Source organism: Procambarus clarkii, unplaced genomic scaffold, assembly GCF_040958095.1.
Source record: "Procambarus clarkii isolate CNS0578487 unplaced genomic scaffold, FALCON_Pclarkii_2.0 HiC_scaffold_137, whole genome shotgun sequence".
NCBI classification, from domain to species: domain Eukaryota; kingdom Metazoa; phylum Arthropoda; class Malacostraca; order Decapoda; family Cambaridae; genus Procambarus; species Procambarus clarkii.
In genome coordinates this window covers 50126-66570 of record NW_027189170.1, presented here as the reverse complement: position 1 = coordinate 66570, position 16445 = coordinate 50126, and the positions used below count along the sequence as shown (strand labels likewise).

Here is a 16445-nt window from a genome sequence, read left to right as displayed (position 1 = left end):
TCAGCGCGGGTGACGCTGACCGGGTCTGACGACCGCTCTGTCAACGCCCACTTTTTGCCAGACTTTCTCGGTCAATTGCGCCCAAAATATGTCACCTACGATTTTTTTTATTTTTCCCGTGCTCAGGGGACACAAATTAACATGTCTAGAAGACGAAAAAAAAATGTTGAATTTTTTTTTTTCTTGCGCACAGGGGTGTAAATGTCCCCAGGACCCCTGAGCAGTGTAAGGGTTAAACAGCTTTGATTTTATACCTGCATTTGGGTGAGGTGATATGTTACAACAGTTTTGGATGAGGTGAAAACAAATTTTCAACACAAGACAAAACACGAAACAATGGGTATAATATTTTGTAAGTTAAAAGGAAGAATGTAAGACCCTGCAATGGGCCTATATTGGTGCGGAGTCTTGAAGTGGGTAGAATATAGTTGTGCATTAATTGGCTGTTGATTGCTGGTATCGACTTCTTAATGTGTAGTGCCTCGCAGATATCAAGCCGCCTGCTATCGCTGTATCTATCGATGATTTATGTGTTTTTTGATAAGACTTCTCTGGTGATGGTCTGGTTGTGGGAAGAGATTATATGTTCCTTAATGGAGCCCTGTTGCTTATGCATCGTTAACGATGCATAAGCCATTCTATAGGCCATTGCTCCCCTTGCCTCTCTGAGGGGGCCAGGTTCTGGCCATGGTCCCCGGTAGGCCCTTGAACTCCATACACATGACTGATGCCAAAGTCTGACATTAGCATATCAGCCTGGTAAAGCTCCGGGGAGCCTCCGGGTCTCACCCAGAAAATGGCGTTTCATTACATTCAACGCTGGTTTTTTCCAAAATTTTCACTATACTGTAACACTTGTCAATGATACAGGTCTATATTTGATGGGATCTTCCCTGCTGCCACTGTTGTAGATTGCTGCTGCCTCTAATATCAACAGGGAATCTGAAATAGGTAGTAGAGTGAATATCAACCTTGTAGTGCAAACATTTGTTCTGTGTTAGCCTTTTTCCACACATCTGCTAGGACTCCTGTTCACGGGGATGCCTGAAAAAATCTGTTAAGTGGAATGCTGAGCTCAAGTGCACATTCTCTCAAAACCCATGGTGAAACTCCATCTGGACCAAATGCTTTGTTCTTACTTAGCTCCTTTGGCATTTTTTTCACTTTATATTCAGACACCTCTATGAAATGTGAGAAATCTTTAAAGAATTTGGATAAAGAAAGAGATCTAGAAGTGGTTCTAGATAAAAAGCTATCACCTGAGGACCACATAAAGAACATTGTGTGAAGAGCCAATGCTACACTTTCTAACTTCAGAATTGCTTTTAAATACATGGATGGCAAAATACTAAAGAAATTATTCACAACTATTGTCAGACCAAAACTGGAATATGCAGTGGTTGTATGGTGCCCATATCTTAAGCAGCACATCAACAAACTGGAAAAGGTGCAGAGACATGCAACTACTGTAATTTACTCGTGGAAAATAGTAGAGGGGCTGGTCCCAAATCTGCACACAGAAATAATATCATTTGAGACCGGAAGGTATGGCAGCATGTGCAGAATACCCCCATTGAAGAGCAGAGGTTCAATAGGTACTCTGAGAGAACTCTGTCAACATCAGAGGCCTGATACTGTTCAACACGCTTCCACTAAATATAAGAGGCATAACTGGCCGACCCCTCACAATGTTCAAGAGAGAACTCAATAAGCACCTCCAAATGATACCTGATTAACCAGGCTGTGATTCATACGTCAGGATGCGAGTAGCCGCATTCAACAGCCTGGTTGACCAATCCAGCAACGAGGAGGCCTGGTCGACGACCGGGCAGCGGGGACGCTAAGCCCAGAAAACACCTCAAGGTAGCCTTAAGGCAAGGCTAAAAGTTTTGTGAAGAAATGTTTGCACTACAAGGTTGATAATCACTATGTCACCTATTTCAAACTCCCAATTGATATTAGAGGCAGCAGCAATACAGTTGCTTTTACAAGTTTCATTGTGTAGCCTAAGGCTTATCTTCATTGTATCTAGAGGCAGTTTACCTGCTTGATGGGGTTCTGGGAGTTGTTCTACTTCTACTCTACTGGAAGTACTTGAGGAGTACTCTCTACTCCTCAAACTCTGACTTGTGAGAGTTTGGTCCACCAGGCTGTTGCTTGGAGCGGCCCACATACCCACCATAGCCAGGTTGGTCCAGCACTCCTTGGAGAAACCTATCTAGTTTTATCTTGAAGATGTCCACGGTTGTCCCAGCAATATTTCTTATGCTTGCCGGGAGAATGTTGAACAACCGCGGACCACTGACGTTTATACAGTGTTCTCTGTGCCTACGGCACCCCTGCTCTTCACTGGTTTTATTGAGCTTTTTCTTTCGTATCATTCACTCCAGTATGTTATTATTTTACAGTGTAGATTTGGAACCTGGCCCTCTAGTATTTTCCATATGTATATTATTTGATATCTCTCTCGTCGACTTTCTAGTGAGTACATTTGGGGGGCTTTGAGACGATCCCAATAATTTAGGTGCTTTATCGGGTCTATGTATGCCGTATATGTTCTCTGTACTCCCTCTATTTCTGCAATCTCTCCTGCTCTGAAGGGTAAAGTGAGTACTGAGCAGTACTCATGATGCGACAACACAAGTTATTTGAAGAGCACAACCATTGTGATGGGATCCCTGGATTTGAAAGTTCTCGTAATCCATCATTTTTCTGGCTGACGCAATATTTGCTTGGTTATGCTCCCTAAACATTAGGTCGTTAGACATCATTATTCCCAAATTCTTTACATGGTGCTTACCTACTATGGGCAAATTTGATTGTGTTATGTACCCTGTATTATGTTTAACCCCTTGTGTGGCTCAAAGTTATTTAGCATTTGTCACCCACAGGCGCATACAAAAAAATAATTATTTTTTCTTTTAAACCTGTTAATTTGTGTTCTCTGATCATGGGAAAAATAATAAAAATATCGTAAGTGGCATATATTGCCCGCTATAGGGCGGGAAGTCTGGCAAAAAACAGGCGCTGACTCAGCGTGCGTCCCAAGCGGTCTGTTGCTCGCCAGCTGTCAGGCAGGAGTGGCCACAAAGAGATAATTACCTAATTATTTCAATGTCTCTGATTGATTTTTCATAGTATTTTTGCTGTAATATTATTCAATAGTGTGTAGTGTGATATATTTATATAATAAAATGAGTGAATCATCGCTGTACTCAAAAATATAGTGTGCATATTGTTGATTCAATTATTATGTTCATCAAACAGTGAACAAATACTTTGTCGATTATTACACTATATACACAGGTTATATATAAATATCTGCATGTTTTGTTCACCATAACGTACCATTAAGTCGCTAATATGAGTCAAAAAGCAACGAGGAGTGACCGCCACACACCAGCCAGCCACTCACTCGCCCACATTCTCCTCCCACCATACTGTTTTTGCTTTTATTCACTATATACAGACGTTACATATAAGTATCTACATTCGTGTTCACCATAACGAACCACTAAGTTGGCATGCTGAGTGGCAGTGGCAACCAGTGGCAGCCCGCCTCTGGCTGCTACTTCCTCCCTCCCTCACCCACATTCTCCTCCCACAATACTGTTTTTTATTTTATTCACTATATACAGATGTTATATGTAAGTATCTACATGTTTTGTTCACCACAACTGTACAACTAAGTTGATATAGTTAGTTCAGGCACTAAGAGACGTCACTACACACAGTCAGGTGGCGGCTGCTTCCTTCACACATTCAAGGTCAGACGCACTAAAGTTTCACCCCAACAATACTGTTTGTGGTGTTATTACCCTATATACAAACGTTTTAAACACTTTTATTATGTGTGATGTTAGTGCAACTGGCCTATAATTTTTTGCCAAGGCTTTACTCCCCCCCACCTTGTGCAACGGAGCTATATCTGCAGATTTAAGTGCTGCTGGTATGTCCCCTGTATCCAGGCTCTTTCTCCAAATTACGCTGAGTGCTCTCGCTACTGGTACTTTACATTTCTTTATGAATATTGAATTCCATGAGTCAGGCCCAGGAGCTGAGTGCATAGGCATATTGTCAATTTCTCTTTCAAAGTCTTTCGAGTTTGTGGTAATATCCGTTATATTATCTGCAGCTTGAATGTCATTCATAAAGAAGCTGTCTGGGTCATCAACTTTCATGTTGTTTATTGGTGTGCTAAACATAGCCTCATACTGGCGTCTTAGAATTTCACTAATCTCTTTGTTGTCCTCTGTGTACGTACCTTCATTTGTAATTAACGGTCCAATACTGGTAGAGGTTTTTGATTTTGGTTTTGCGTATGTGAAAAAATATTTCGGATTTTTCCTTATCTCTTGTATAGCTTTCTGTTCCAATTCCATTTCCTCAGACTCATATGATCGCTTCAACGTTTGTTCTATTTCTTCGATCTCCCTGCTTAGGCTTATTTTTTTTGCTTGTGATAGTTGTGTCTGCCGAAGCATTTCCGTTATTTTTTTCCTTCTCCTGTAGAGTTGTCTGCGTTCTCTTTCTAGAGTGGTCCTCTTTCTGCCCCTCCTCACAGGCACGTGCTTCAAGCAGACCTTGTAAGCTTCAGCTGTCAGTTGAGCTATTCCCTGTGTGGGAGTTTTGTCGTTTATGACTGTCTCCCATTGAATGGTTGCAAGGTCTACATTTATTTTTTCCCAGTCGATCCTCTTATTGTTAAAATTGAATTGATTGAATATTCCTTCTCGCTTGTTGGGTCTCTTAGACCTACTACCATTATTTATGCTAGTTCGCACTTCAATGAGCTTATGGCCTGAGTATGAAGTATCTGAGATTGTGATGTCTCTGATTAGTTCATCATTGTTTGTGAACTAATGATGAACTAGAAAACAAGTCTAGAAAACTAGAAAACAACAAAAACACACTAGAAAACAAGTCTAGTGTGTTTTCGTTCCTAGTTGGTTCTGTAATCTGTTGATTGAGCGAGAATTTGTCACAGAATCTCAAAAGTTCTCTAACCTGTGGTTGGTTATTTCCCGGGTCATTCCTTGCTATGCTAATTGTGTTTGCCATTCTCCATCTTAGACTCGGTAAATTGAAATCTCCAAGGAAGATTAACTCTTTTGCTGGCCTGGCAAGCGACCTGGCACACACTGCAACGAAGGCTGAGCATTGGCCGTGAGCGCACAAACCACACTTAAATATTTATACAGTGTGACCTCACTCGAACGAGGCGAGGCCGATTCGTTTCACTGCGGAATTCGTTCTACCCGTCAGCCCCAGGCTGTCCCTCCCCTTCATGTGAAAATAACAAAGGTCCTACATCCACTATCAACAAAACAAAAAATCACAGAAAATCTATTTATTATGTATTTATCATTTTGAACATGGCACATGATAGAACAATCAATTGTAAACAATTCCATATTAAAATCAAAACTATGTGACTGTTATTGGTGGCTGCAAATATGATGTAATGGCCAGGATTTCCATAAGCCAACTGTATCAGTCTACATAAATATTCATAAACAATTCATTTATTATGAAGTCTTCATTTTCACTATGGCATTTGATAGAACAATCACTTACAAACAATTTGGATTAAAAATTCTACATATATGAGCATTATTGAATCCAAAAAAGCAAAATCATATAATTTTCTCAACAAACTGAAGAGAGGAGGAGGGGTGGTTGGCGGCCCCCGGTGGTAGGGGAAGGAGGGTCAGGGCCGGCCGCTGGTAGTCAGGTGCGGGAGGGGAGGGGGGAGGGGTTGTAGCATGTTGGCGGTATAGGAGTGAGGGGGGGAGGGTGGCAGCCAGACTGACAGGCCTTGGGCCAGACCAGGCCTCAGGCCAGACCTTGAACCCAGACCTCGACGAAACTCGACCCAATGTTGACTGCATAGAGGCTAGCCGCCTCCTTACCCCTCCCTCCCCCCCCCAATACATCCCCTCACCACTGACCCCACACATTATTATGAATTCTTCATTTTGACTACGGAATATGGTAGAGCGATGCATTACAAACCACTGAAATGGTAAAATTTTCTCTCCTAATTTTGTCAAAAGCAGCAAGTGAGCTTAGTATCGAGGCAGGCACGTGCTGTAGCAGTCAGCTGGTGTCTCTACTCACCCTCCTTCTCTGACGCCTTTCCACCCCCTAATACATCCTCTCACCACTGACACCACAATTTATTATAAATTGTTAATTTTGACTATGGAATATGATAGAGCTTTGTGTTGCAAACAACTGAAATGGTAACATTTTCTCAGCTAATTTGGTGAAAAGCAGACAGTGAGTGAACTATCAAGGTGGAGCATGGAGGCGCCAGCCACGTGTTGCCATTTACATGATAACTCGAGCCAGAGCTCTCCACTGACACAACCTGCCTCCCCTGACACCACTATTACTCCAGCTTCCCTGACAACTTACACCACTGACAACCTGCCTTCCATGAGAATAACTTACACCACCTGCCCCCCCTAACAATAAATCCTAACTACTGACACCACTTGCCCCCCCTGACAACAACTCTCACCAATGACCCTTGATACCATTTTATCATCCTTCAACCATTTATCCCTAGAAACAATGGGTAAGCATAATAAAACACTGTATAACTGTTTACACTTTGGCGAATCATAGATGATGACAGCCACCTCCGACGCTCGGTCTCGGTGACTGCTTGGATGAACAATCTTCGCTTAATCAAACATTTGTATGTTCCACTGAACATTTAGTACCTAATTCAATTTGTTTGGATCTTCTGGGAATTCGCTAGAACGGGGTTCGTTAGTGAGGATGAACTGTACTCTTTTCAGCTTTCTAACCTCAATTTTCATGCTACGTCATTCATTTTGCTATCAAACTGTTCACAATATAAAGGGGCACATTTAAAACCAGTCCCATAATATTCGGACAATAAATGGGATTTTTAAAAATGCATTAATTGATGATGGCATTACCTTCATCAGGGACTCGGCGTGTTTTGGTTTTATGATGTCGATACCCTCATCAGGCCGCGAAACCCCTGATATTATTAGTTGGTTTTTGTTAACCCTTGAGCTGCTCTCTTGCGATTTTAGCCTGCAACACGTGTTGAAGAAAAAGTTATAAAAGTGTTCATGTGTGTTTCCTGATCATGGGAAAAATAGAAAATAATTTGTGACATATTTTGACCACAATAGGGCAAGGAAGTCTGGCAAAAGTGAGGCGTTGACAGAGTAATCATCGGAGGCAGTCAGCTCCACCCGAGCTGTCAGGCGGGAGTTGCCACAAAAATATTATTACTTAATTATTTCAATGTCTTTGATTTTTTTTTCTGTTTTTTTTCGAGTAATATTATTCAATAGTGTGTAGTGTGATATATTTATATAATAAAATGTGATCCATCGCTATACTCAAAAAGTATTGTGAGCATATTAGTGATTCAATTACAGTGCATCCTCACTCTAACGAACCCTACTCTAAAGCATTCCCGGATAATCCGAACAAATTGCATTTGGCGCTAAATGTTCAGGAGAACATACAAAAATTTATTTGTGTTGTTCCACTGATGGTGATGACCTAGGCCGGCATGGCAGGGCTGTGTACTGTACATACTCTCCACAGCGTTTACTTCAATATCTGTATCACTAGTATCAGACACCTGTCTTAGGTCTTTTTCCAGATTTGAGTTATCAAAATCACTGGCATGCTCATCTTCAAGCAATATGCCCTGTATTTCAACATCAGAGAGTGTTTTCTCAAAAACATGACCAACTAGAGACTGGGAGCTCAATATACAAACAGATACATACAAAATGGTTGCTACCTTGAATATGAGCTTGCCCACAACCATGGGGAATGCTGGGAATTTTTTTCAAGCTGGCAAACACCTCAGGAATCCATCTTGTACCCAAGTTTTGAACCCTACAATATATCTACGAGTGCCTTAACCACTGTGATGCGCCGAGTTTATTGTGACATTCCCCATGCGCATGAAATCAAGTGTTCCCCAAAAAATGCTTTTTTAACCCTGAACATGTCTATGTAAAAATAAATACAAAATTCCACTTACTTTGGCAGTGGGGACGTGGACAAGGTGCGCTGTGACGTCATCATGGCTGGTCGCCCGTACCAGAAACTCCCAGAAACAAGCGTGCAGGCCATTCAAGCATTGTGAGTTGCCACAAATATATTTTCAATTATTTGTTCTATGTATTTCCAATGCTGTTTTATTAGTTTTTTTATTGTATATGATGCATATTTTTGTTATTTACAATATGTATACAACAGAACGTTCATAATGTTCCATGGAACTGTGATACTGTGTGTCAGTAATGTATCCACAATGTTTATTGTTGCAATATTACTTGCTAAAAATTCACTAAGATTACAATATGTATAGTTTCACACACTATTTACACACTAACACACTGTATTACACAATCAGTACTTTGGAAGTGAGTAATAATCAATGAAGTAGTCCATGGTACAAAGCGCGACTTCGCTCTCGTTGCACCAGGTACTGATAGATTTTCGCTGTTTCTTTGTTCTGTGTGCTTGCAAATAACGCACTCACGTACACCCTTGGCTTTAGTACTTGTAAGTTGTAACAAACTAGGCTGTTGTAAGAATTATTCCAGAAGGTTCCAGAAGTTCGAGTAGGGACCTGACCTCTCAACAACGCCCAGTCCCCTGGGAATTAGCAGGTCTGAGTCACAAATGGCGGGCATCTTTGTTCATAATTTTGTATAATGAACCATCCTATAGTATTCAGTAATTTAGAGAAATTAGCCTTTATTCATTTTGCATTAAAATTGTATTGTATAATAGTACTGGGTACAATATCAAGAGTATTCTAATTATTGAGTTTAAGTCACCATCAGTGACGTCACGAATCAGATCTAACTTGTAAGGCGGAGTGACCGGCGGTCATAGGTCATCAGGGGTTGACAGGTCTACTATTTCTCAAAGTTTTAATAACCATCTTTGTGATCGGGAACAGCTCTGCCGTTAGAGGCTTGTGTAATTTAATTTCAGTAAAATAATTCAACCAGTCTGGATCAATTAAGTACAACAGAGGTTAATTGTTATAACTTAAACCTTGCTAGTAACTTTGTGAAACTTTGACTAGGCGGAAGGTTACAATGGTCTGTCTGGGGTAGACCAGACAAGGGAGAGATCAGTGTGGAAACGGGAGCAGCTGGGATAAGAGGCCAACCATCTTACCTCTCCCCAAGACCAGCCAAACATCTAGAGCTGTGGTCGCCCAAGGTATAGTTGCTATTGTTAATTATAGGGATAGTCTTCTCATTTGCCACTCAGGTCAAGTAGGGAGTGTTAAAGTGACAGGGAGTGAACATATTTAGATTTTGTTTTAGTTTTCTTTTAATAAATTAAATTTGTTAATATTTTGCATTTCATTATTTCCATGTGTTTTATGTGTAAACTTGTCCTGGTCACGTGGTCCACACGAGGTAAAGTTGGATTGGGCGCCGATTCTAACATCGAATCGGAATTATCATTACCGTGTAATTTATTCCACACTCAAGGTCATCGTATATAGTGGGGATCAAGCCCCTAGGTTGATTAATTAGCGTGATCGATCCAGACCTCGATCATTGCTCTTGTGTTACTGGTCTGGTGGTGGCAGCGTAGAGGCGACTCTAGGGTTTTGCTCAGAGCCTAGGTCACGTCATACTGGGTGTAGAATCCTAAGTCGGTCAATCGTCTTAGGACCACGTGGCGTGGAGTTGGCTTTGGTAAAAGTTTTGGAGTCCCTTGGTAGAGAATAAAAAGTAAAAATACGGGTAGAGGGCAAAGAAGGAAGAGAAGTAGAGAGAGAGAAACCCAAATCCGTGTTACAAAGTGGTATGTAGCCGAGCTCGTAATGCATAAGGTAGTCTTGAAAATATTGCTTTGTAAGGTCCCTGACTGGAAGATTCAGTCATTTACAGCAAGTGTCAGTCAATCTAGAAGAGATTCAGCCATTCTGGAAGAGATTCAGCTAATCTTGAAAATATCTATGGAAAACACCACCATGGAAACCGCTAACACTGTTCATCTATGCTACTTGTATCAGATGCATCATCACTGAACCCAGAAAACGATTCATCTATGTATCCCTTATATAAATTGGAGATGGCATAGGTGGGCATGGGTGGCGTTCACAGCTACAACTGGATACGCTCGCTGTATCATCCTAATAGGTGTGGTATAACTTGCATCCGACCTTTGTGTTAGGTCCTTATTGCGCCTAGCTTCATCAATATCATGACCTTTATGTTCTTTAAGCTATAAGGTCTGAATTTCACCGACAGAGAGCGATCTTTCAACACTGCGTCGGACAGGTGTTTGGGAGCCAGAGGCGTGTGCACCACCCCATGGTTACTCACTCAATACTAACCCAGCGAGCAGCCCTAGGACATTCTGGGAATTTTTTTCAAAGAAAGCTGCCTCTCACTGGTCCTCCCCTCCCAAGAGTTCATTTTGTATCCAACCTACCGCGAGCGTGTTTTGACCGTGTACAAAAAAAAAACTTTTGTCGGTGGGGACAGTTATTGGCGAAAAGCATTTGTCGTTTGGCACAGAGCAGTGGTTAAGGTGTTATGCGCACCCCTTGATCGAGCGAAATTAGGCGCTAATGCATTTCAGAGGGTTAATACACTCAACAAAACTGGTGAATAATACCATGACTAATACAATCAACATCACTGGGTAATGCCAATATGATGAATACACTCACCATCACTGGGTAATGAAAACACCAAGAATAACCCTTGTGTGGCTCCGGGCTATTTAGCATTTGTCACCCACAGGCGCATACCAAAAAAAAAAAAAAAATTTTTCTTCCCAACCTGTTAAGTCGTGTTCCCTGACCATGAGAACAAAAAATTCAATTGAACTTACCGACGACGTAATTGAGCCGACAAGATGGGAGATGACGTCACACCATGCATGATCGCTCATGCACGGTGTGTCCCAGAGGCGTCGCGCGCGGTCTTCAAGCAGCCAGAGTTGCCACGAATTTATTTTCGCGGCATTATTTACAGTGTTTAGGCCTATTTTATTAGCAATATTAGTCACAATTGTGTTGCACATAATGTTACATCACAGTCATTGTCAATAAATGTTACATACATCGAGTATACACATGTGCACCTAAATGTTTTCCATTATGCCATTATATTATGTATCACAATGTTCATTATTATATGTACACACAAGCATGCACTATGTACAGGCTTTTGCACTATTATTGCACATTTAGAATTCTTAGAGAGAGTGGTAGTCGTTGAAGCAGTCGACAGCACACAATGGAACTGCACACGCTTCACACCATGTTTGCACCACTTTACGTTTCTGTACTCTCCTTTTTGTTGTTTTACATACTAGGCATTCATGTTGGCCTATTGCACGCTTTCCAGCTGGTGGCAAATGTTTTAGTCTGTGTTGCTGAAAGGCCTCCATGTGAGCAAGCGTGGGTGTTACAGCATGCTGCAACACTGGGTTCATGATTGGTCTTTGCATGCCAGGGACATCTTTACCAAGCTTTGCTAATAACTGTGTTGCAAGTGTAAAAGCAAACGCACGGAAACTAGGTTTACGTCCAGTTTTCACCAGATACATATTATAGCAGTTCAACATGCTCATGTCAACATGATGGAAAAAATCTTTTTTCGTCCATTTCAATGTTTTCCACACACACTCGATAGTGCCAACCATCATGTTAGCCTTATTAATCAAACGCATGTTGATATTACAGTATAGTCAAGAACACAATCTGGCTTATATACTGGTTCTTTCGTTACACAGTTCACCTTGCCACTGTTCAACATTGTACCCTCATGAATGGTTGTCAGCATGTTCACTTCTCTCTTGTCTTTCCACCGAACCGAGAGTATTTGATCACATTTCCGTAACTGGCACTCACCAACTGAGAGTCTACCGTCAAACACTGGCATTTCCCTCCTTCGTGCCTTTACTGTGCCAACCAATCCAGTTCTATTTTCAACCAAAAACTTAGTTAGCAATGGACTTGTATAGTAATTATCTGTGTATAAGATGTGGCCCTTGTTCATCCATGGTGCCATCAGTGACTTCACCACACTACCCGAGAAACCATGTTCGTCGTTACCGGGAATGTCTACATCACTAGCTGAATACAGAATCATGTGTAACACGTATCCTGTTTCACAGTCACACAGTGCAAAGAATTTCAATCCAAATCTGTTTCGTTTGGAGGGAATATACTGCTTGAATGAAACATATCCTTTGAAAAGCACAAAGGATTCGTCAATCACCAGCTTCTGTGCTGGTACGTAAAAATCTCTGAACTTATCAATCACTTCATTCATATAGTGCATCACTCACCAAAGTCTATCATCCTCTGCCCGGTCCTCATTACATGCAAAATGCAGACACCTGAGGAGTATCTGAAACCTATCTCGGGATATATATTTCCCTAAGAAAGGTGTTGGAATAGTCAGATCTTTGCTCCAGTAATCTGTGATAGCGTGTTTGACACAGTGCTTCATCAACATACATATTGCAAAAAACACATACATTTCACCTACATTGGTGGTTTTCCAATGTTGCAATCGTGAAAATTCTGTTCTCTCTCTTCTAATGAGATGAGTCGCATGAAGGTTCGTTTGGTGTACAATATATTCCATGAGTGGCTCATCATAGAATGCTGTAAAATAAAATAGGATACGAGTGTAAAATTCACTCATATCCTCTCCATTATCAGGGAAAAGCTCGGTAATCCCATCTTTATTGTCAAAGGCAGGAATTCGAGGAATAAAACCAGCACCATCACTCCACACTAGTACACCTGGTGTCCTGCGAGACGCAACAGGGGCACGACAGCGAGGAAGTCATGTACACAGTGAACCAGGAGCTGAAGCCCGTCTACGCACAGTACGGCCGTTACGTGCACATAAGGTGGAAGCACGTGAACATCACCACACTACACAGTACCCCATAAAAGGTTGATGCATAAGCTGGAGAAACAGGCAGGAGTAACTGGTAGGGCGCTCCAGTGGATAAGGGAGTACCTAAACAATTGGAAGCAGAGAGTTACAGTGAGGGGTGAGACCTCAGACTGGCGTGAAGTCACCAGTGGAGTCCCACGGGGCTCTGTACTTGGACCTATCCTGTTTCTGATATACGTAAATGATCTCCCAGAGGGTATAGACTCATTCCTCTCAATGTTTACTGACAACGCCAAAATTATGAGAAGGATTAAGACAGAGGAGGACAGCTTGAGGCTTCAAGAAGACCTGGACAAGCTGCAGGAATGGTCGAACAAATGGCTGCTAGAGTTTAACCCAAGCAAATGTAATGTAATGAAGATAGGGGTAGGAAGCAGGAGACCAGATACAAGGTACCATTTGGGAGATGAAATACTTCAAGAATCAGAGAGAGAGAAAGACCTGGGGGTTGATATGACACCAGACCTGTCCCCTGAAGCTCATATCAAGAGGATAACATCAGCAGCATATGCCAGGTTGGCTAACATAAGAACGGATTTTAGAAACGTGTGTAAGGAATCTTTCAGAACATTATATACCACATATGTCAGACCAATCCTGGAGTATGCAGCTCCAGCATGGAGTCCATATCTAGTCAAGCATAAGACTAAAATGGAAAAGGTTCAAAGGTTTGCCACCAGACTAGTACCCGAGCTGAGAGATATGAGCTATGAGGAGAGACTACGGGAATTAAACCTCACTTCGTTGGAAGACAGAAGAATTAGGGGGGACATGGTCACCACATTCAAGATTCTCAAGGGAATCGACAGGGTTGATAAAGACAGGATGTTTAACACAAGGGGCACACGCACTAGGGGACACAGGTGGAAACTGAGTGCCCAAATGAGCCACAGATATATTTGAAAGAACTTTTTTAGTGTCAGAGTGGTTGACAAATGGAATGTATTAGGAAGTGATGTGGTGGAGGCTGACTCTATACACAGTTTCAAGTGTAGATATGATAGAGCCCAATAGGCTCAGTACACCTGCTGATTGACAGTTGAGGCGGGACCAAAGAGCCAGAGCTCAACCCCCGCAAGCACAACTAGGTGAATACAACTAGGTGAGTACACTACCCGAGAACGTCACCATCACTACACTACTCTTGGTGCCTCATGTTGTTCCATGCGGTGGCGCTTGGCTGGGCGAGACGCTGCTGACGCGACAAATTCTCGCCCAGTAACACCACTGGTACTGGCACCAGGCCCAGTAACACTATGTTCTGATTCCACTTCACTAAAACCAGAAAAAGAGTCACCTTCCTCTGACTCGTCACTGAAAATATCCTCAGACTCTAAATAATCACATGAACTGTGTGGTCGAGGGTGAATTGGAGTAGACACTGGGCGAGGTGGTATGGGTGAGCATATAGGCCTCGCCATGGGAGGCGGCTGTATCTCATTTTCACTGTCAGTGCTACTATCATCGGTCAATTGTGTGTAGTCTTTATCAATGTCAGAGTCATCAAAATCACTTTCCTCACCGTCAGAAAATAATTCACTGGTTATTTGCTCTTGGGCGAGTGATTGAGTGGTGCGCGCCCGGGAAGTGTTCGGCCGTGCGCTCGACATGGTGGCTGCTGGGTAACTGATGCCTCCCACGCGATGGTAGCGCGAGCTGGATTTTTTTTACAAAATGGCGTCTGTCAACTATAGCGCCTAAGCAGCGTATGGGAGCCTGCTCTACCCCGCGGGCCTTTTAAATCTTGCGCGGTACTCCAATGGATCATATGAGGATTCACTGGGCGCAAATCCTTAACTGTAGCCTCTGTTTAACGCAACAGTAAAATGTGTACTTGGATGAAAAAACGATTCTTCGCGGCAGGGGATCGTATTCCAGGGACCATAGGATTAAGGACTTGCCCGAAATGCTACGCGTACTAGTGGCTGTACAAGAATGTAACAACTCTTGTATATATCTCAAAAAAAAAAAAAAAAAAAAAAAATGATGTAAAGCGCAAGTTACTGCAAGTCACTCAACCCATCATATGATGTGTTGCGCACTTAAAGGGTTAATACGCTCAGCATCACTAGTTAATGACAACATAATAAATATACTTACCATCACTAGTTAATGACAATATCATGATACACACACACACACACACAGTAGTACAGTAAGAATAAAATTGTCCTTACCATCATTAATGGGCAGAAGATGGTAGCGCGAGCTGGATTTTTTTTACAAAATGGCGTCTGTCAACTATAGCGCCTAAGCAGCGTATGGGAGTCCGCTCTACCCCGCGGGCCTTTTAAATCTTGCGCGGTACTCCAATGGATCATATGAGGATTTACTGGGCGCAAATCCTTAACTGTAGCCTCTGTTTAACGCAACAGTAAAATGTGTACTTGGATGAAAAAACGATTCTTCGCGGCAGGGGATCGTATTCCAGGGACCATAGGATTAAGGACTTGCCCGAAATGCTACGCGTACTAGTGGCTGTACAAGAATGTAACAACTCTTGTATATACCTCAAAAAAAAAAAAAAAAAAATGATGTAAAGCGCAAGTTACTGCAAGTCACTCAACCCATCATATGATGTGTTGCGCACTTAAAGGGTTAATACGCTCAGCATCACTAGTTAATGACAACATAATAAATATACTTACCATCACTAGTTAATGACAATATCATGATACACACACACAGTAGTACAGTAAGAATAAAATTGTCCTTACCATCATTAATGGGCAGAAGTTGTGTTTGCTATCGTCCTGGGTAGCCGAGCACAGATGGAAGCAGTATTACCTATTAGGCAAAATAAAACAAATTTAAGGTTCCTATAACAAAAATTTTCCCACCAAAATATAGTAAATTTTTAGAAAAATTTAATAATTTTTTTTAGATATTGTGCTTTGAGCAAAAGTAAGGAGGGCAGCCAGGAGTAAGAAGGGTGGGCCGGAGAAAGGAGGGTGGTCAGGAGTAAGGAAGGCAGCCAGGAGTAAGAAGGGTGGCCCGGAGAAAGGAGGGTGGTCAGGAGTAAGGAGGGCAGCCAGGAGTAAGAAGGGTGGGCCGGAGAAAGGAGGGTGGTCAGGAGTAAGGAGGGCAGCCAGGAGTAAGAAGGGTGGCCCGGAGAAAGGAGGGTGGTCAGGAGTAAGGAGGGCAGCCAGGAGTAAGAAGGGTGGGCCGGAGAAAGGAGGGTGGTCAGGAGTAAGGAGGGTGGGCCGGAGAAAGGAGGGTGGTCAGGAGTAAGGAGGGTGGGCCGGAGAAAGGAGGGTGGGCCAGAGAAAGGAGGGTGGGCAGGAGCAAGGAGGGTGGGCCGGAGAAAGGAGGGTGGGCCGGAGAAAGGAGGGTGGGCAGGAGTATGGAGGGTGGGCAGGAGTATGGAGGGTGGGGCAGGAGTAAGGAGGGTGGGCAGGAGTATGGAGGGTGGGCAGGAGTAAGGAGGGTGGCCAGGAGTAAGTAGGGTGGGCCGGAGAAAGGAGGGTGGGCAGGAGT

The 16445-nt window shown here is 42.6% G+C and overlaps 1 protein-coding gene across 1 annotated transcript in view; it reads right to left on the bottom strand.

The window, feature by feature from the left end:
* The window catches only part of LOC138360976 (peptidyl-prolyl cis-trans isomerase-like), a 33196-nt gene extending 17441 nt beyond the window's left edge, over positions 1 to 15755 (bottom strand). The window contains exon 1 of the mRNA XM_069320461.1: positions 15686 to 15755. The gene's annotated coding sequence lies outside the window, so the exon portion shown is untranslated. The remainder of the gene's footprint in view (positions 1 to 15685) is intronic.
* Between the last annotated feature and the right edge of the window lie 690 nt (positions 15756 to 16445).